The 22653-nt window shown below is 35.7% G+C and overlaps 1 long non-coding RNA gene across 1 annotated transcript in view; it reads right to left on the bottom strand.

Annotated features, from left to right (window-relative positions):
* Positions 1 to 21856, bottom strand: part of LOC134798746 (uncharacterized) — a 245129-nt gene extending 223273 nt beyond the window's left edge. Inside the window, exon 1 of the long non-coding RNA XR_010145265.1 lies at positions 21782 to 21856. This is a non-coding gene — a long non-coding RNA (uncharacterized LOC134798746). The remainder of the gene's footprint in view (positions 1 to 21781) is intronic.
* Positions 21857 to 22653: the final 797 nt, after the last annotated feature.

The following is a 22653-nucleotide window of genomic DNA, read 5'->3' as shown; positions in this document are numbered from 1 at the left end:
ATAGGTTTACCAATAATGTACCTATCAAGTATAGATATAATTAATTATGTATAGATATGTATAATAATCCAATTTTATTATGGAATAATATTAACATCAATAAATTGCTCTGATAATTAGATTAAGATTAATTACGATTCATAAGAGCTTGTTGCTAGGCCTACATGAATAAAGTATATTTTTGATTTGATTTGATTTGATTTATGGACTCAATTGAATTCTAAGTTTTTCAACTTTCACCCCTGTCTAGGCAGCTAAAAGAAATGCAGAAAACAATAACACTCCATGTTTTGTCCAGTAATTGTTTACCGATAAACTTAAAAAAACCAATAATCTGTATTGAAGGTAATCAAACAAAAAATTGCATAGGTTTAATGCGCGCGTTTAATAGCGGCAATAAAAATACATCATCTGTGAAAATTTCAACTGTCTATATATACAGCCTGGTGACAGACAGACAGACGGACATACAGATGGACAGTGGAGTCTTAGTAATAGGGTCTCGTTTTTACCCTTTGGGTGCTGAACCCTAAAAAATTTTTAAAAGTGGTTAATTTTAAGTAATTATAATTCAACAACTACAACCGGCGACAAGTAAACAAATGAATAGCGCCATAAGCTCGGCCTAAAAGCTTTTTAACAGTAAAAGATGGGAACGTTTAACCGACAAAGCTTGGAATAACTGCAACGTAAAAGCTCTTTAGCCTAACTCCTAGATTAGCTGACCCTTTGCGCGCCCTTCTGCATCGAACAATTTATTTTTACGTACAAACGGCTAATGTTTCATTTTAAATGCTTGAAATAAAGTACTCGCAAGCGAAATTAATTACTGAAGGACGTTTTTAAAGGCACGGTATGCCAACAACATTTAATGTTGTGCGCTCGGCAATTTCCGTCTCTTTGTAACAACAATTTAAAAAAAATGCACCAAAAAATTATTACATAACTATGTATGAAAAAAAAAAAAAAACATAAAAAAAACATTGAATTGACATAATAAATTAGAAATTTACATCTATAAGTAATGTGTAATGTAAGGAATGAAATAAAGCTCTTTTTATTTTATTTTTTATTATGTATGAACTCAATTACATGTTTTGTTATAGTTGCTACACCCAACAATACTACTTATACACAACAAGCTTTGCCTATAAATACATAAACCCGCAAACATACCTCATCAAAACTTACTTACCAGGTAAGAATAGGTCCTATTCTAACCTTTTGACAATAAAGTCCCGAACTGTTCCCTATCTGTCCCAAGCATTACAAATATGCTAGCTGCGTTGCCACGCTGATTGGCTAAAGATATTTGATGGACCAGATAAGAGCCCCTGTACCTTAACTGGCGCCCAATCTCCCTAGCCAGCTTCTTACAAACCTCTTCTTAGCCTCGCCGCAACCAGAACAAAGTCATACACTGGTCCAAGGTTGGCGTATTTGCCGTGCTTAAACTACTGAACGCAATTGTAACTATACTTACTATATAAATACTTAACCGCCACCATCCGCCTATAGATAAGTATGAGAAAATTAAAGCACTACAAATCACATAGGTATACTCAAGAGCAACTAACCTCCGATTTCCAGAATTTCCGTGTTGGGCTATCAAAACCGTTAAAGACAACCAGAGTGTCTATTTCGCTTAATTTTCCACTCCACTTTATAATTCCGTTCACTTCATATACCGCGCTAACAACCCTGGCACGTGTAAGGACATTTTGTACCTAACACATGAGCACAGATTCCATAAAACTTATACAGAAACACCACATGAACATTGAACATGTGAAAGTGGTGGTTTGAACCTGCTACCAAGCTGGAATTAATTTCTTATAATTTAACTTTTGGAGCATCTAGTCAAATAAAGGAATTTTTTAATCCAATCACTTAAACTTTTATATGCACTTGATGTGTGTCGTCTACTGTAAATCTCTAAAATGACAGCAAAAGTCAGAAATGCTAATTGATGTAATTAATTTTGTGTCTACTATTTATTTACTTTAAGTTAGAGATGGCGGGACGACTTGGATGCATTTCAGCGGGATTGGCGGGATGTTGCTCAGCACAGGAAGGATTGGAATGGGAGAGGGGAGGCCTTTGCCCAGCAGTGGGACACACACAAAGGCTAACAAAAAAATTGGCATTTTTTTGTAAACAATGAAAGTGACGTTCGAATGGCAACTGCATTTCCGATAATCTGTATTATGCATGTATCTATACACAGACAGATCGGCTTAGCATTAGTTGTAGGGCTATAGGGTTGCCTAACGCGGCATGTAATAGAGGTCCGCTCTCTTGATAGCACGACGCACTTCAGTGAGCAATGCCCTCCATTTTAGTTGGGTGTTACGTATGTTTAGGCCGGTGATATGTTTTATGTCGCAACGTGTCGTAGCAAATTTGTTGGTAAGTACTTAATGTCAACAGTTTCTAGATTAATCTGTTATTGATATATGCTGCGCGCGCATAAATAAATTAGAACGATCGTGATTTGCTGAAAATCCACACTGTTTTTATATTTAGATGGCTTCTAAAAATTTAAGTTTGATAGTCAAAATGTGCTCTTCTCTTTCTAATAACTCTTTCCAAAATTGTGTTTAAATAATATCCAAAACAAACAAACAAAACAAATAATATCCAAAAGCGTTTACTTATAGTAATGTACCTACGTCATTTATAGAAAATGTAATTAAAGTAAGTACCTAGATACTAATGTAGAAGTGACTAAAGAGATATTTTTATGGTTTTGGAGATACAAGCAAAATACTGATTCTGATTTCTTCGGTCTGATTTGCTTCATTTTATCAGGCTATAACGGCATAAAAAGATTTCTGCAATGCGATAGTACCTTCTCGTTAGAATCAACTACGCTTGACAACAAGGCTACTCAAGTGTCTTCCCCATGTCAATGACAAAACGTACATTTTTCCCCTGCTTCTACTCCCGATGGGATTTCGAGGAATTTCATATTTTATTATTTTTGCAAAGAAATTGGGTAATGGCTTTTGAGGATGAACATGTTCCTCCATTCAATTGTTATACATCGTAACTAAAACACCTATTAGTTACGAGAAATTTAGGAATCTATAAAAATAACATTATACCTTCGCTATAAAAACGGGTGATATTGTGGTTAAATGAATGAATGTATTAAATGAAGATTAAGTATGTATTAAATTATTAACTTTGAGTACCAGTAGAGAGTAAGTACGCGTACGTTTTTTATTTAGTGTAGTTCTTTGGTAAAGAAAAATCGTCTCAAGGAAGCCAAACACACAACATGGTATATATTTCTTTCCGGGTTGAAAGTCACTTTCATGAAAACTAGTGTCTGCGAACAATAACATAAAAAGGGTTATTTTTTATTAGCTTAATTTGGTGTCCCACTGCTGGGCAAACTAAAGGCCTCCCGTCGTTTTCTCCACTCGACCCCTGTCATCGGCATTTTCCCACCATTTGGGGTAGAAAGCGTCCAAGTCATCCCGCCATCTCCTTGCCAGGCAAAGAAGCATTAACGGTGATTAATTTTCTTTTTTATAAATTTATATTTTTCTTGTAGATAGATCGGATCTTTTGCCATATCTAATCTTTTTTAGGATAATTAAGTTGTAAATTTTAAATCAAATTCCATGAATTTGCCCTTTGGCAATTATCGGCACAAAAAGATCTTCGTTGCTTTGTTGTTTCCGCACTACGGTAACTTGGGCTGGAATTTCGGCTCAAAGACAAAAAGGGAGATATCGGAAAATAAATAAAAATAAGCGAAAAAGGTAAGTATACATATTGTCTCTAGAGTAAACCAAATTAAATAAGTACCTACACTGTTTTAAGCTTATGATTCCATACTAGTATTTGTGTCGACTAAATTATAACTTAGAATAATAACAATATTAGTACATTAATTATAATTATGTACCTACTCATTGAACTATTATTACTAACGTATAGAACCGGCACAGATGATCGGTATTTTGCGCCATGAATTGCTGCCGTTTTGGCATCAAACTATAGAAGCGGAGCGTGAATCTCGCGACCTAAACGCGTAAGCGCCATGAATTTTACGGCGCTTACGACGTTTTGTTCGTGTGGACCAGGTCGTGATTGCGACAATTTCATTATTTGATATGTTGTCTCTATAGTATAATAAAATAACAACTCAGTGTATTTACTTTATATACATTTTCCAATAGCTTAGGTAGATAGAATTAGAGTCCGTAACGTAATGGAATTCCACACACCAAAAACAATTTTTTTTGACTAAAAATGGGTTGAATTAAATGTACTATTTATATATTTTATGAAAATGTTACTTTCTTTCTATATACATTATTTATATACTTAATAAATCACTTTAAACTGAATGACAGCCAATGTGACGATCCATTACGTTACAAATTTTAGGCAGGTTTTAAGTGAAGATCGGAGTGTTTTAAGTGAACCAGTTTTTATTTAATGAAATACAAAACAATAATAATCTTCTAAAAACGAATAACAACTGCAATACTAAGTATTACAATTAAGTTATTTAAAGAAGTCTTTCCAATACGTTACATTTTTCGTTTTAATCGTTGCTTTGCAATCATTTTGTTTTAAAAAACGTACGGTAAAGGTATTATAAAAAGTTGTTTTTAATAATTATCATATATTATTCTTGCAAATGAGATCGAAATCAGTATCAATTATCCTAATAATTAATATAAATTCTAATAAAATCAATCACAGCCACAGTAGGACAAAGTGACGTTATGGACCATAATATCTCGTTTAGGAACGAAGGGTTTATGAAGGGTTTACATGTGCGGAAAATAGCTACTTAATTTAGTACCTACTTAATGTTGTACTAAATTAAATAATTTAGTAATTAATACCTATTGTTATAGTTTAACAGATTTTGAAATTTCCTGCAGTAATTATGCTTTCGACTGCAGCAGTATTGCAGCACGACAATACTGCCGACTGCATTACTGCTACAAAATCAAAATAGATGTTGCTGCCCAGATTTTTGACATTTGCAGTCAGCAGTATTGTCGTGCTGCAATACTGCTGCAGTCGAAAGCATAACCTGCGCCTGCCAGCGCTTCTTAGGTCGAGCCGCCACTGGTGCTAAGTAGTTACTAGTAGGTCGAGTAGTTAGAAGAATATAGCTAGAATAAAATTATTTGTGTCTTTTTAATATCACTCTACCTACTATATGACGGCATGTAAACCGTGCATTTTCATTCCATACGTCACGTTTTTTTGTTCCACTAATACATCACGTAACGTTTTGGATGTGACGTAGACATGCCGGTTTGTTAATAAAGCGAAATAGCGGTCTGATCGTTTGAATTTTCTTAATTATAATTATTTGATATCATACAACACATAATAATCTAACGAAATTCATAAAATATTTAGTCAATAATTGGCTCCTTACCTCCAGTTTAATTCAGTTCGTTGTGGAAAACAAATTTCTGCACAACGTGACGCACAACCTACACCTTGCTTTTTTCGAGCCCAATTGCCTTGTAAAACCTAAACACCGGGTAATTATGGGATCATAAAGTTACGATCATATAAAAATGCGTATGATATTAGTAGATTTTTGCTACTAAGTTGGTAAATACTCCGTGACGTTGGTGGAAATTTCCACTACGTCGATATTGAAGGACAACAATAAATTAAATTTTTGTGCATATTTCTTTCCTTTAGGTGCTAAGAAATAAGGTTTTAAATAGATTTTGGCTGATACGATCTTATCACACAACAACCAGGTTCGGGCCTAGAAGGAGGCAGATATATAATATTTGGATCCAAAGTAGGCAAAGTGTGCATGGGACACTCAAAAATCATCTCCTTTTCTTCAGTTTTTGTACATTTTCTTTACTTAAAAGTACCATTTAATCAGTTTTTTACCGTAAATACTCAGATAATAAATCACTTTATAATTTTTGTATACATGTAGTACACTTTAAAACAGTATTTGACGGTAAAAAAGTATACCAAAGTCGTGGGACAGTGATATTTGACCCAAATATTTTTTTCGGAAAACGCCCGGGTACGCAGCTGTCAAGCTATCATTTTAATACAATTTTGCGAAACTGCGTTTTAAGGTTGTATTATAAATTGTGTGGAGATTACATCTGTCACCGTATCAAAGCTATCTGAAAATTACAATAATTGATACCTCTAAAAACTATTTTTATCAATACTTACTCTTGCATACCAACCTACCGGCTGATATGCTTCAAAATGGACGAAGTACGCTAATTTGGCTACCTAATCTTTTCTATTTGAGTGGTCAAATATAATTTTAGAACCTAAGATGTTAAACTATATGTGTAGGTATTGGGTCGTGTTTAAGCTCCAACTTCCCCCTCTCAGGTGACTTGGCCTTCGGCCTTCGCAAGCCTTGGTACGTGTATTTAAATTTAAAATTCAAATTGAAGTTCACTAAAACCATTGGCTTACTTATCATAATAGGCTTATTATATTTGTGTGTACTTAACCAGGTACGAACGATCGTGGTTTTGCCTAACAAATCTACAAAAGCTAGTACGGAATACCTAATTTAATATCACAGCAAAGGCATTTGCGGCTCCGGATTATAATTTACTCCTCATAAACCGTGTTAACTAATAACGCTGTGCTCAGAACCAGGAGGTCATAAGCGCTAAGCATTTGAACTCTACATACGACTAATCAATAATAAATGGCTCAATGATTCTCGCTGTCTATGAATTTATGTGCGGGATATAATTACGGATCGTGTTTGGTCCGGGCTAGCTTAACCTCCTCTCGAACTTCAGTGATATAAATATGCTTCATTATACTTCCTTACCTGAGCTTTTTGTTTGAAAATGAAAATGAAAATGAAATGAAAATGAAAAATGAAAATGAAAAATGTTTATTGTGTTAAACAGTACAATTTGTATACAATTAGACTTGAGTCCTCCTTGTAAGTATATGTATACCTGTATCAGGAGAACCCGCTCTTTATTAATGTATGTACATAATTTTAATTCAGCTTAGGTATGCTATATTTTTATTAATTATTAAATATATTTATTGTTGTTTAATATTAACTATACGATAGTGTGTGTGTGTGCGTGTGTGTGTGTGTTTGTGTGTTTGTGTGTTTGTGTGTGTGTATGTATTTGTGTGTGTTGTGTGTGTGTGTGTGTGCGTGCGTTTCAGTTTATAAGTAATTCAGTTTCATTATAATTAAGGGATTCTAACCATCTTTTTACAGTAATTTTACATTTAGATAGCGGTAAGTGATAAATTGATAGTTTATTGTTTATAGTATTATACAAGTGAGCAGATTGTGCCGTGTTTTGTCTTTTGGCAAACAAAGATCTTACATATGGTGTTGGGACAGCATTATGCTTTCGTCGACGGAATGAAAGTTGTGGTTTGTATGTAAGTGTTTTATGTAGATATAAGATAGAATTTAGGATGTATAGTTTTCTAACAGTGAGTTTATTTGAGATTTTATATAGTTCATAAGTTGGAAATCGGTAGGGTTTGGAGTACATGACTTTAAGTAGGCACCTTTGTCCTCGTTCTGCCTGTAGAATTTTCGTTTTGTTGGCTCCTCCCCAGACCGTGATGCAGTACGTTATTATAGATTGAGCAAGTGCGGTATAAATTTGGCTCAGTAAGGGTTTTGAGGCGATGTATCTTATTTTTTTAAAAATCCAGACAAGTTTTCTAACCCTAGAATTAATGTGTTCAATATATTTATGCCATGAGAGTCGCTGATCCAGTATTATTCCAAGGTATTTGGTAGAGGTGACTTTGTTGATTTTTAAGCAGTTACATTGTTGATAATTACTAATTGGGTTGCATGTGTGAATATTTATTTTTAGGTAATCCGGGGGCTGCGAGGTGATATATTTGGAAAAGCACATGTAATTTGTTTTGGAGATATTTAACGTCAGAAGGTTATTGTTAAGCCAAGAGGTAATATGGTTAAGGCCTGTCTCAGATTTTTTGTAGGTAGATTCCCATGTGCTACCATGGAAAACGATCACGGTGTCGTCCGCATATGAGAAAACACGGCTATCTTCAACGGTAAGATTTGTTAAATCATTGATGTACGCTAGGAATAAGGTAGGGCCAAGAACACTACCTTGAGGCACTCCAAAGGATATCGGGGTTGCTTGACTAATGTGACTACCAATCTTCACCTTCTGAGAACGGTTTTGTAAATAGTCTTTCATCAACTCCAAAGGTTTACCCCTAATACCCATGGATTCAAGTTTGTGTATAAGTGTGGAGTGAGAAACGGTGTCAAATGCCTTTTTAAGTCAAGGAACACTGCCAGACATTTATTTCCGTTATCAACATGTTCAGTGATTGTTTTAGTAAGTGCCAATACTGCATCTTCGGTAGAGCGACCCTTTTGAAAACCAAACTGTGAATTTGAGATGATTGAAAATAAAAAATCTAATTATACAATAAATTAATCTTCATTAGTGAAGGCGAATTATAAAAATACAATGAACTTTAACTATATAGGAACTTATAATACAATCGTTTTTCTAGAGTGTTTTTAGGAGATCGAAAGAAATTGAGAATGACCCATGAAGCACGCTGTGTCGCTTAAAATATGTTCCGTGAATCGCAAAGGAAAAACTGCAGTGAAAACACGGCTTATATTTAGCATTGTCATAAAAATCAAAAGAATAGCGTACGGAAGCGACACTGATGGAATGCTGCAGTTTTTAGGAAAGTTCGTTAGGTATAGCAGTGGAGCTCTTTAGAAAGAGAGAAAGAGCTACATTGTAACACGGCTGTTTGGTAAGGGGGTAAAATAATAAATGAAAAGCTCCGGCTTGTGGAAAATGGAAACAGCCATGTTAACAAAATAAAATTAAATCAAAATTAAATTAAATAGACTAAACGGAAACCTTGCTGCAGGAAAGCTAGGAGGAGAAACAATTAAACAAATTTATATCTAACAAACTTTATTAATCTAATCATTTACTGTTAAATGCTCAGTGGTAAAGCTGGGTCGCTTCACAGGTTCTAGTTATAAGGGTTTACACCCATTAATTAAAAACAAAAAAACTAAATTTCGAAATACCTAAGTTTTATGCACCAGAACTTTCAAAACTTCAAACTGAATAAAATTAAATCATAATTAACCATTTTAAATTTATAGTTGGTGGCGAATGCCACTCAAAAGTTATGCAACAGACCGACCTCAAAAACTGCTGCTGGAACTGCAGCAGCGGGGAGCGAACTCGCCTTTCCCCGGGAAGCTGGCCGCTAACCTGGTTGGAGCCGGCCGCTGCAGATGGCGTGGTACAGATCCCACAGCCTCATATTACAACTTCTGAACATCTTCAAATAAATTCCAAAAGAAATCGAAAGCTCTTCAAAAGAAAGTTCACAAGCTCTTCAAAAAAAAAGTTCACAAGCTCCCGGCTCCGCACTGGAAGCTGTTAGGACCTCTGGCGGAGCACTCCCAACCCTCGAGCAGGAGTCAACTCTGTAAAGAACCAAAAACCTGGTTAAGGACGAACCCACAACGTTTCGCGCCATTGTGGAGTTGATCACACCTAAATTTCATTTGTACTTACTCAGTGGAGCACACCGAAGGACTCGAGCTGCTTCCAGCATTTCGACCAACATGGCGAATGTGTGGTCTCACCACAAATAGTACTCATGCGAGCGTGCGTCCCCGGAGGGGTCCACACATCAAAAGTGCATGTCATCTCAAAATGACCTCCTCATATGTTGAGTACAAAAGGCCAAAACAAAAGTAGGGTGCCAATCCCTTGAAGACACAAATCCTACGAAAATTCTGACTGATTTATTTAACAATTCACTCCTGAGCCTAATAAATATATTTTATCAATAAATCTAACAAAGTTTCATTTCAGAGCCCCCTTTTTGGAGTCTGTAATTCCTATGTTTTATTTAACATCTAAATTCTCTCTTACCTAAAAAACATATCTAAATCATACAAAGTTTTCCTGGAGTGACAACCTAAATATCTCAAGTTTTATTTATTTTTACTCGTATGACAACCCCGACAACAGATAAGCATAAAGAGGTGCATCTGAATGCAACAGATTATGCAAATAAGTGCAACCAATCGAGTTAGTTTGGGATATTGTTAAAATCATCGAAATAAGAAAAGGAATTCAACCCAAAAATATTAATTTAAAATTTAAGAAAATGTCTACGTTACAATACCTCCCTCCCCGATTTTAAGGTTCAACGTAGGTGAACCGCTCGCTGTCCTCAGCGACTTGCACTACTAACACAAAATGAGAGCCAGAAAACTAATCTACTCAAAAAACTGATCTAGAAAACCTAGAATCTCAACAAAAGGTCTGACGCAACTTCGAGTTTCAAACTTACCAAAAATGCTCAAACAAACTACCCAAAATCTAAAAGTGAAATCATACAAACGTTAATCAATCTAAACAAACTGCTGTTCTGACCGAACAAAAAAAATCTAAACAACATCTCGAACCCACGTCAACACCACGGAAGGTGAAAAAAAAACTATGCGGCCAACTGCGCTGCACATAGAAAAAAACCTCCGTCTATCCTTCCAACCCGTAAACAAACCGTTGGCCTTCCCAGTACAACGCGATAAAAGCTTGTTGTGCTGAGAAAGCCAAAACCAACCGCCAGGACCGATGTTCAGCATTCCTCAAAAAACTCAGCTAGACCGGGCGAAATGAGACCTATAGTCCACTAACTATAAGCCTTCAACTAAAACCTTCGTTGCAACCCTACCGGTTGAGGACACTAAGGTTTGTCCCAACCCTTCAGGTAGACAACAATCATCAAAGAACCCTAAAAAATCCAAAACGGCCCTTTGAGTTGGTAAGGTACACCTGTCCCCACCCAACTCTCCGGAATCAAAAAAAACCATACCAAAAAATATGAAAATATGGTATACCTAAACAAAACGAGGTACATTACATAGCAGGTGAGTGGTTTGTCGTCCTTGGCGGCACGACGACTGGTACAAGACGAGGGATCGTGCGTCCAAGGATAACTCCCCAAAACTCTCAAACCACACTAAACCTAAAAAACTTCAACCATTTGGCTGACTTGCATTGCGGTAGCAGGCGTAAAAAGGTGGCGGAGACACCGTGTGCCGTTCCAACGCCTTCAAAAATGGCACATTGGATCGTCAACACGATAAAAAGAGGTACCAAACCAAAAGGGGTACCGCGGTCGATATGTACAAAAAAGCAAGAACCCAATTTAAAACAGCCCCTCAAAAATGGTAACTGCTGGGTATGAACCCCATACCGACCAAAAGCGTAGCCACAAATACGCAAAATTGCACAAAACCGTGCTCGAGTGTGGTAAGCACTCGAAACCTACTACCGAAATCCAAATTTGCCATGTTAAGGACTCGCTCTGACCTTAAAAAGTGAGCAAATTGTTTCGCCCCAAATATACTTCACACACTTCACCATACCTTTCATATCTCATCTGTCGCCCCTACCATACTTCACGCATTTCAAATCCCGTTCTTCCATCCCCGAACAAAATTAGTAGTGAATACAGTCAGTGCTGTTCACCACGTACCGTGCATAAAGTCGTGATTGGATATTTTACCATCATACCCAACACTCCAAACGAGACAACCGTGAAACTAAACGTTCTTGTGTAGGCGAGGCCTTGGAAAATACCACCTCATTGAAAACCTACCAAAAACTTGTGTCAAAATCCCAAAACATGCCACGAGCCTTATTCGAAATTCCCTCCAAATCTCAAAACGAAATTTTAAACTAAAATCTTGGCCGAATTAAAAAAACTACTTCAAATTAATTTATCTTATTAAATTTGAGTACTAAAACCTGACTAAAACCAAATCTCGTAACGTTCTAAACCAAAATAACTATATTGTATTTAACTACATAAATATCAATATTCAAACAAATTTCAAAATCACATTTTAAAAAAAAACGAGCGTTTTTTTAAACGCCGAACTCGTTACGAAATAAAGAAAACATTACTAAAAATTACGCGTTTCCGAACGCACCCTAGTGACGTCTCTGTGTTTAAAAAAAACAATTTTATGCATTAAAGAATTACTTTGCACTTTAAACTAACTCACAAGAGTAAAATTTTGGTTGTAAATACCATTCTATATTTGGAAAATTACCATTTAATATGAAACACAAGTCGTAAGTTGTGTGGAGTATCGTTAAAAACTCGAAACCGCTAAATAAATGTCGATTTCAGCGACTCAAAACTCGTCTCAGAGTTAATCGAAAACTACCAAAAATACAGGTAAAACACTAAATTATGAGATCAGGAGTCATCTTATTTCACACGATTATCCCTCTCCCTTCAAAATAAACGCTAAATGTCATTGCAAAGCCAAATGAAATAAACTAACCAAAAATGTATTGCATACCTCAAAATTTAAGTGAAATTGTTACAGATTACATCAAAACCGTGCTGACTTTGGATATATTACCACTACAAAAACAAAAAACATCCAGCCATTTCTACAACTGGACAGCCAGATCACAGGAATTGCTAATTTTGAAAATTAAATGATGTCAATTGTTCTGGAACTGAATATGCTAGCACGCCAAAGAAGAATATCTTCAATCTTTCAGAAGTTTAAATCACTATGAAACACCACAAGAAGCTTGCCGGACACTACTGCCAGACCATACTTCTATAATAAACTGGTTCCCCTGCGGCTATGCGGAGAGCTCTGAAAAACAAAATGCCGACACCGCTTCCACAGCTGCTTGGACCTAGGATAAGCTCCTGATTGGCATTGACCTTCCTAAACAAATATTATCAATAAGCTGTGAAATTGAGTGTTGCGTTTCAACTTTAATATACTAAAATATGCTACTGCATTGAAATTTCTGGTGCTTCATGTTTACAACAAATGTGCTGTGTAATAAAATGAAATTAAATTATGTTAATTGTGTTAACTATTGTTTTCCTTAACAATACTTGGTATGTGGTGAAATTACTATGCCTTTAGGCTTAACCGTACAAAACAAATCTCTGTGTAGAAAGTTACAAAATTTATATACAAACTATTGAAAAAAGTGCAGTTCCAGCAAACATATAAAAATAATAAAGTGACAAGTTTCTATTAAAATTCACAAATCTTTCTCTTAAAATATGAAATTCTAAACTAAATACAAATATAACATGTGATCCCAAGTGGCAAAATTGTGTTCTCTTTTTTTATGTTATAAAATACAACATTTTTATTTTTAATTGAAATTAAAATGTTAAATGTGAAACCAAACGAAATACTAGTGTCAAAACTTCAAAATAGTATCCAAATTGACTAAAAATGCAACATGTGCTTTGACATCTGTCAAGTCAGCAAATTTTTATAACCTCAAAATGTGTCACACAAAGTTCAATCTTTTTCAGAAATAATTACATGTAAATGTGCACAAAATTCAATAGAAATGTAGGCAAATGCCCAAATTATGGTATGCAATACCTAAAACATCTTTGCAATGTAACAAAATACTCTACAAAAGGTGAGTTAAACAAAATGATTTTCTGGTGCATAAAAATAAGTCTAGGCTTTTCCTCCAGCAAGTAATTATTTAGAAACATGAAAATCCTTGGGCGCCATTGTAGAGTTGATCACACCTAAATTTCATTTGTACTTACTCAGTGGAGCACACCGAAGGACTCGAGCTGCTTCCAGCATTTCGACCAACATGGCGAATGTGTGGTCTCAGGGTCGTGGGTTCGGGCCCCACGTTGGGCGCCATTGTAACACGGCTGTTTGGTAAGGGGGTAAAATAATAAATGAAAAGCTCCGGCTTGTGGAAAATGGAAACAGCCATGTTAACAAAATAAAATTAAATCAAAATTAAATTAAATAGACTAAACGGAAACCTTGCTGCAGGAAAGCTAGGAGGAGAAACAATTAAACAAATTTATATCTAACAAACTTTATTAATCTAATCATTTACTGTTAAATGCTCAGTGGTAAAGCTGGGTCGCTTCACAGGTTCTAGTTATAAGGGTTTACACCCATTAATTAAAAACAAAAAAACTAAATTTCGAAATACCTAAGTTTTATGCACCAGAACTTTCAAAACTTCAAACTGAATAAAATTAAATCATAATTAACCATTTTAAATTTATAGTTGGTGGCGAATGCCACTCAAAAGTTATGCAACAGACCGACCTCAAAAACTGCTGCTGGAACTGCAGCAGCGGGGAGCGAACTCGCCTTTCCCCGGGAAGCTGGCCGCTAACCTGGTTGGAGCCGGCCGCTGCAGATGGCGTGGTACAGATCCCACAGCCTCATATTACAACTTCTGAACATCTTCAAATAAATTCCAAAAGAAATCGAAAGCTCTTCCAAAAAATTCACAAGCTCTTCAAAAGAAAGTTCACAAGCTCTTCAAAAAAAAAGTTCACAAGCTCCCGGCTCCGCACTGGAAGCTGTTAGGACCTCTGGCGGAGCACTCCCAACCCTCGAGCAGGAGTCAACTCTGTAAAGAACCAAAAACCTGGTTAAGGACGAACCCACAACGTTTCGCGCCATTGTGGAGTTGATCACACCTAAATTTCATTTGTACTTACTCAGTGGAGCACACCGAAGGACTCGAGCTGCTTCCAGCATTTCGACCAACATGGCGAATGTGTGGTCTCACCACAAATAGTACTCATGCGAGCGTGCGTCCCCGGAGGGGTCCACACATCAAAAGTGCATGTCATCTCAAAATGACCTCCTCATATGTTGAGTACAAAAGGCCAAAACAAAAGTAGGGTGCCAATCCCTTGAAGACACAAATCCTACGAAAATTCTGACTGATTTATTTAACAATTCACTCCTGAGCCTAATAAATATATTTTATCAATAAATCTAATAAAGTTTCATTTCAGAGCCCCCTTTTTGGAGTCTGTAATTCCTATGTTTTATTTAACATCTAAATTCTCTCTTACCTAAAAAACATATCTAAATCATACAAAGTTTTCCTGGAGTGACAACCTAAATATCTCAAGTTTTATTTATTTTTACTCGTATGACAACCCCGACAACAGATAAGCATAAAGAGGTGCATCTGAATGCAACAGATTATGCAAATAAGTGCAACCAATCGAGTTAGTTTGGGATATTGTTAAAATCATCGAAATAAGAAAAGGAATTCAACCCAAAAATATTAATTTAAAATTTAAGAAAATGTCTACGTTACAACATAAAGTAGGTAATATTGAAGAGTATAATAATGTAGGTTAAATTTTAAATATTCTGACATCGATATAGATAAATACATACTGAATGGACGAAACACAGGAAGTAGGTACAAATATTAAGAGTAACATAATTCTACAGACCGTAACCGATGTTTTGATTTTTAGGGTTCTGTATCAAATATCGCTAAAATCCCTATTAGTTACTCCGTTGTTTGTCCGTCCGTCCGACGTCCGTCCGTCCGTGCATCCGTGAATACGTCTCCTATTTGCACAAATATTTTACGAGTATCCCCGTCCACCACAAAATTTCAACTTGTAAAATTATCGGACTATTCGAAATTTAATCGGTAAGAGTTAAATATCTCTCCAGTACGTCGCTTGTACCTACTCTTATTAAACGCTGAATATGAATACCTCGATTCTGCTTCAAGAGCACCATTTCCACTTCGTTAGTACCTACCTGGAATAACTATTACCACAGCTCGTTTTAATTAGTACTAGGTACTTAATATCTACGTAAAACTATATTTGTTCAAGAAAGTGTACAAGAAAGCGTTGCGAATTCAGTAAAGCTTAATCCTAGCAAGTAATAGACATACAATTTATTTAATTTCGAAAAACAAATTCGAATTAAAATTGGCAAAGCAATACCGTAAACATTTAGTATGCAAAAAGGGAAGAGCTAAGCGAGGAAAAGGGGCGCCCAAATTATTTAATGAATAAAAGTCAAATTCAATAAAAGAAGCGATACCATAAAGAACACTCAAATATGAAACGTAAATACAGCGGTAATAAAGAACGAAATCCCGGATGCGTTTTATTACTCTTGACAAATGAATTCGAACAACACGCATACATCCAGATTTATTAAGCACGTCAAATTCTATAATAAAGTTTCATGTCATCTATAACTGTTTCCGACTTACTTTGTACCGTGCGCTTGGAAAAAGGAACGTATGGTTACCACATAAGGCTCACATTGCAAGACCGCGTGGGTATTTTACGCGCTAACTAAGGTTGGCATTGATGTGTGTTTTACAATTGTTGCAAAAGAGATAAGACTTTTATATGGACAAATCCAGGAAAACAAAGGATAGGTATGTTTTATTCACCAAAGCTATTGTGAGTAAATTGAATGATTGAGCAAAATAGTTTACTCGCGATATATCTATTTGCGTCAAAATGTTTATCATAAAGGTAATTAAGTCGTGAATTTATCAATGCAAAAGTAAAATATCATGGCACTTGTATTATTATTATTACGCAAATTCAACAATGAAAGTCAGGCTTCAATATTATATACCGGGTGTGGCATGTAACATGAGCAAAAAATTAAACTGTAGGCTGTACTCCTCATACTGACCAAATTTGTTCAGCGACTTTTAAAAATAACTTGTGGTTTGATTTTTATTACACTTTAAAGTTTATTCTAAGACGCAATGTATTGCGAATTTTGTTATGTTTAAGGCGTGACAAGCAACGTCAATCACACTAATATGGCGTGGCGATGGCGTCCATTGAAGATAATATTTATTTTGTATGAAAAATAGGGAGTCTAAATACTTCATAATTTTTAAAAGTTGTTGAACAAAAGTGTCACCGTTTGAGGAGTACAATCTATGTTTTAATTCTTTGCTCGTGTTACAGGCCACACCGTGTATATGTCGCAGTCGGATCGTATAATCCGCCGTATTACATTACGGCTAGCCGTTTTCAAAAACAGGGGCGTTTTGAAATGCGGCGGTTTAACGATTAGCCGGATTGAATGCGGCTGAATGAGAATCCGCCGGAATGTATTCGGCGCCATACGTTCTTCAACACGGCTAGCCGTAATGTAATACAGCGAGTCATTAGCCGCCGCTTTGACAGTTTTTAGTTCCCATTTTTAACACCCGTGGCGCTGCCTGACAAACGCTGGGGTGTCCATCAAATCTGGAGTTCTTCGGACTGTTTCTTTTCAAAAAAGGTTAGGTTCGTTAGGTAGCTTCAGATGCCCGAAGGGCAAACCGCCCAGAAATAGGAGCCCCGCTTGCGGGGCTCCGTCTATTTAAGTTATGAAGGAAATGTTTTGGAAAAGAAACACATGTAGTGCGGTGGGACCATGGTAAAAATAAATTAAATTGCAAACATTGTCAAACTCCGGTTACGTAGGCGACCGAAAGAACTGGTCACTCTACAATCTAAAATAGTAGTACGATGCGGCTAAACGTTGGCCGCCTTATTGAAGAACGTATCGCAATGACAATCCGGCTAATCGTCGAACCGCCGCATTTCAAAACGCCCCTGTTTTTGATAACGGCTAGCCGTAATGTAATACGGCGGATTATACGATCTGACTACGACATATATACAATCTGCTCATTTGCCAGATAATGTAAAAGATGGAAGATATTTCGTTTAGTTTAAATTACTCCGCAGTCTAAATTGCCCTCCTGCACCTTACTAGTTAATTAAGAGTAGCTATTGCGCTAGTCAAATATAAAGTCTATTTAGATTATGACTCTAAGGACCAGAAAAACCAGAAAATAATCAAAAACATTTTCAAAGTAGGGTAAGGCGCATCGGATCGAACTAAAAAAAGTGGTGGATAAAAGGTATTAGAGAAAGATTAGAGTCCTCATGTTTCCACGGGCGTCAATATTACCTTGGATTCCCCTACACTACTACTAAATTTAAATTTTTAGCAACAACATTTTAATTTTACAAATACTTGGAAATCATTTAATAACATTCCATCCATGTATGTAAACTTCAATTTAGCGGTATGCACTAATTTAAAGTTTACATTACTATTGTATTCAAATAATTTCATAATTTTAATATTTCATTATCATTAATATCACGTATTTAATTGACGTACGGGATATATGTAAATGAGTTGGTTGTATTTAATGTAATATTATTGAACGAATGGAAGTACGAGTATATGGGCCCGATTCGGATTTTGAAATAGACATCTATTAGACATCTTTTAGACATCACCAAGATACGATAACGATATGTTTAAGATCTAACCTGTCAAATTTGACATTTGCGCGATTCTGGAGATACTGTTGAACGATTTCCACAGGATAATATATCACTTAGAGATCCAATTCACATCTAATAGATATCTTACTCTATCTAACGTAAAAGTGACATTGGTTGCCCGAATTGCACTGCAAAAGAGAACTAGTTGATATCTAAACTATAACGTATCTAGAATGGATCTAGTACGCGTCGTCTCTTGTGCATATCTTGAAGTTCGAATACGGCAGTATAATATTATAGTAGTACGATACATTTTTTCTATTCGCTGATAGATGATCAACAAAAAAGTCTATTCAACTTAAAAAGCTATTCCTGTTACGCTTCCTATAATTTGATCGCTCTTTAGCGATAAGGCTGCCTGTTGTTTACCTCTGCTTTTATGTTTGTATTCTGAGGTTGTGCAATAAAGAGGATTTATATTGTATTGTATATCGAAACATTAATTAAATATGGCGAACAGCAAAATAAACGTCATGTGCCATTGTAAACAACCCCAAAACTTGTCCGTATTTCATGAAACTTCATAAAATAAATGAAATCTGTTTTATACAGAACTTTATGCATCCCAGTTTAAAAATTAAAATCTATAAAATAGGTAGGTAACTCGTTTTTTACTAACATAACCACATAGCATTAAAAGAAACGTAAAATACACATTGATATTCGCCAAGCATTGGTGTAATAGACTTTTTAACGCAAAATATATAATAAACACATACTAGTATCTATTTTTGAAACTATTAAGAGATATCAGATAGGTACTGTTGGCGCGGTGTTCTATCCTATGTTGATGCTATTTGTAACACCTTTAAAATTGAAATCCTTACCGTTCATCAGCACCACATGTTGTAAAAATATAATAAAAAAGGTTTGAATTTTACCGATTCCAAATAAGGTTTCGGATTGAATCTACAATTTATAGCGCGCGGACCTGCAGCGTGATAGATTGTACACACAAGTAATGTTGATGTAATGAAAATATAGTGCCTGTTCTCCGTTTTTACGGTCAAGATTTTAAGCGCTTACATATTTGATCGTTTCGAATCATGAATACTAAGACGAACTTTTAAACCGTTAAATAGACACATAATACGGAAGGTTGTCAAACGTTCAAACCTCGTCGGCGCTCAAGAGTTGTAGAAAACTAATGCAAAAAAAGAAGATCAAAGGTATTTTGACGTTGTCGAAATATCATCAGTAAAAGTGCTCTACACAAAGCGGGATGGCACAGTGGAAATAATTAAACCGCGAATGTTCATCTAAATGAATGTCAAAATTTGAATACCGACGTACCTATTTTTTACCTCATTTCAACGTATTAAGTTTCTAAAAGTTTTTACCGGCCTTCTGTTTCAGGGTTAATTGAAAATGGAAAGCTGGGTCACTGTCATGTGTGCGTGTAAAATATTTAAGTTTGTATGTTCAGCCCGGACAGGCTTTGTTCTCCCAGTTCATCCCTTACCCCTTTTCCGAAAATAATGAAAACAAAACAATTATTTGTTGCCAGTGTTTGTGTTCAAATTATTCCTATTTAACATGGTGGTTTGTTTAGGTTTTCAATTGGATTAAAAGTTTCAGTGATACTCTGGGATTATGGTTACATGCATAAATTAACCCGTCTTATCATGTTAGCGATGGTAGGCGTACGTCTCGTTCTACAAATCAGATGATAGTGCTAGAGGCAGTCAAGTCATTACATGAATATTCAGTACCTACATAGAAAGTGGCCTTTGTAATCAATGAAATCTGGGCCCCATTTTGAAATCCTAGGTATACTTGGCTCTCTGATTTAAAGAATTAGAGTAAGAACATTTTTTTTAAGAAAACGTCAGTCAAATTGTCTGTACAAAGAGAAACACTACACAGTTACGTAGGTAACATGGCAAAGCTTGTTTTAACGAAATTATGTTCCATGAATTCTTAGTAGTAGTAGTAGTAGTAGTAGTAAACTCTTTAATGTACAAAAAGACATATTAAGAATAACATACAATTAGTAAGAAGTACAAATACCCCTGACCTGACCCCTGGCTGGCTGGCTGGCTTCGCCTGGTTTCAAAAACTCACTCGTAATTATAAACCTGAATTTGAATTCATATAGGTACTTAAATATACCTGAATAACTCGTTTTCTACGGTTTATAGAATTCACAAGCATTATTCAAGTGTTTCTGTGGTAGAAATATCTCAAGAATGGGTGTGTAATGATCGATATAAAAATAATTAATATATTTTCTGTCGATATATCAACATTTAATAGAATTTCAGAAAATATAATCACTCATTTTGTATAACATACAATTGCTATATTATTAAAATGTTTAATATTATTTTATATAATTATCTTTCAGTATAACACTTATCTCTTATAACGATCATGTGATATAATGCTCATTTATTATACAAGTTTTATTATATATAAGTATTCGGTATAATATAGGTATCTTTGCAAATTACGTTTTATTTCGCAATTCCAACCAAACCTAACCTAGTATTCTGGTACCTAGTGGTTTATTTTGTTTAATGGACGCAATTCTAACCTAACCTAACCTACATTTATTTCTGGTAGCGGTTCGTTTTGTGTAGGGGTCGCAGTTCTTAACCTTACCTACCTAGTTATAAATAGCAGTTCGTTATATACGTAGAAGGAGTATCGTTTTTTGAAGTGTGTAATAGTAAATGTGGGATTATATATCTAATACATTATATCAACAAAGGTTATAACAATTCTTCTTTAGATGAAATAACTTTATATCATAAATTCGGTATAGGAAATATGCATTATACTTCAAGAATGTTATGCTAAATGTTATTAGATTAATCATTATGTAAAACGATAATAATATCATATGTAAATATATTCAGTGTTGTTATAGCATTTAATAATTATACTAAATAAGCGTTATTGAAACTGATATTATAATTAAAATGTTTATAGCCATCGATACGCACCCCTCAGGGGTACAAATCTCAATGCGTATTTAAGCAAGTAAATGTATCCAAGCCTGAATTAGGAATTCGCCAACAATACATCTCCCGCATTTAGAATATATGTTAAGTATGAGGTAAAAATAAACCAAATTTAATACCGGAATAGCCTTTAGCAACGGACCAAACGAATCACCCGGACATCAAATTCACGACCTTAAGGACACGTCCCATTTCTTACTCTCTGACCATTGGGATAGAGCCGGGCATAATAACACTTGAGTATCGCTCAAGTACGGGATGATAGCTCAACTGACACTGGTGAAGTATATAATGTGCTTGTATGTAATCTTCCGGTTTCCCTTCGTTTTCCACTCGATATTTGTACAAAGGAAGCCTTGAGCTGTGTCTATGGAATACGGTTGTTGGGGAAATTTACTGCTCCAAAACTAATACGTAGGTACTCGTATTATTGTTATATCTAGTCATATAGGGACCGTGCGCGATGGAGGGTCTGCCATCTTGTGGCCTGAATCGGAAACATATGTGCACATGTACATTGCCAAAGCAAGTGCTATTATCTACCGTTCTCGTCGGTACGTTTCCTTGTGCATAGTAGGTTCTGCCATCTTGTGGGCTACATCGGAAACATAAACAACACATTTACGCCTCGCGCCAAAAATCTGACGGCTCCTCTGCTGCCCCCTATAGTTCATGCACGGGGCCTATATGATATTTTGATGGTAATTGTCAAACGTAGAAGCTGCTAGCTATCTATGTATACTTACATACCAAGTAGATACATTTTTTTAGACAGATTCATTCTGAAATCAAGCTCTTTAACAATACTTAGGTACGATACGTTATGCTGAGGTCCTACCACGAACCACGTTCGACGTGTTGCCTCTCTGTCGCACTTGTAAATTCGTACGTAAGTGTGACAGGGAGGCAATAGCCCCTCAGGATACGTCAGTATAACAACTAGCGGCTCCTAAAAGTTGGTTAACCCCTGGAGCGCCCCAGAATTACCGTAGTATGGAACTCCTATACTAGTTACCAGCACACGTGTCTGTTTAGGGCGCTCCACGGGTTAACTAAAACAGGGCCCAAATTATCTTATGTGTCCGTCAAAAACTCTCCATGATGAATACAATAGTAATACCCTTGTAATCCCAGAACCGACACTTGCATAATCGCTGGAGCCGCACCATACATAACACTTACTTATCGTGGCGGGATTATCCCCAATCCCTACAGGGAAGACCCTATTGGGGGGAGGAGGGGGGTGGGGGTGTTTAATAGCCTTTTAAGGGGACCTTCATAAACCCTCAAGAGTTCTACTCTAATTATAAAGGTTACTGAAAATGTATGTTAAAATGAGATTGTATAACGATTGTTTTTAATTTTAACATCTACATAATTATATCGAACTAATTCAAGTTGTACCTTTTATATATTTACCACAAACTTCTGAAAAAAAGGTAGTTCTCTGTTCATCTATATTTGTATGGAAATATTACGTTCTAAA

The sequence above is a fragment of the Cydia splendana genome, chromosome 17 (assembly GCF_910591565.1).
Source record: "Cydia splendana chromosome 17, ilCydSple1.2, whole genome shotgun sequence".
Taxonomy (NCBI): domain Eukaryota; kingdom Metazoa; phylum Arthropoda; class Insecta; order Lepidoptera; family Tortricidae; genus Cydia; species Cydia splendana.
The sequence above is the reverse complement of the archived record's forward strand: the minus strand, read 5'-3'. Positions and strand labels throughout refer to the sequence as shown.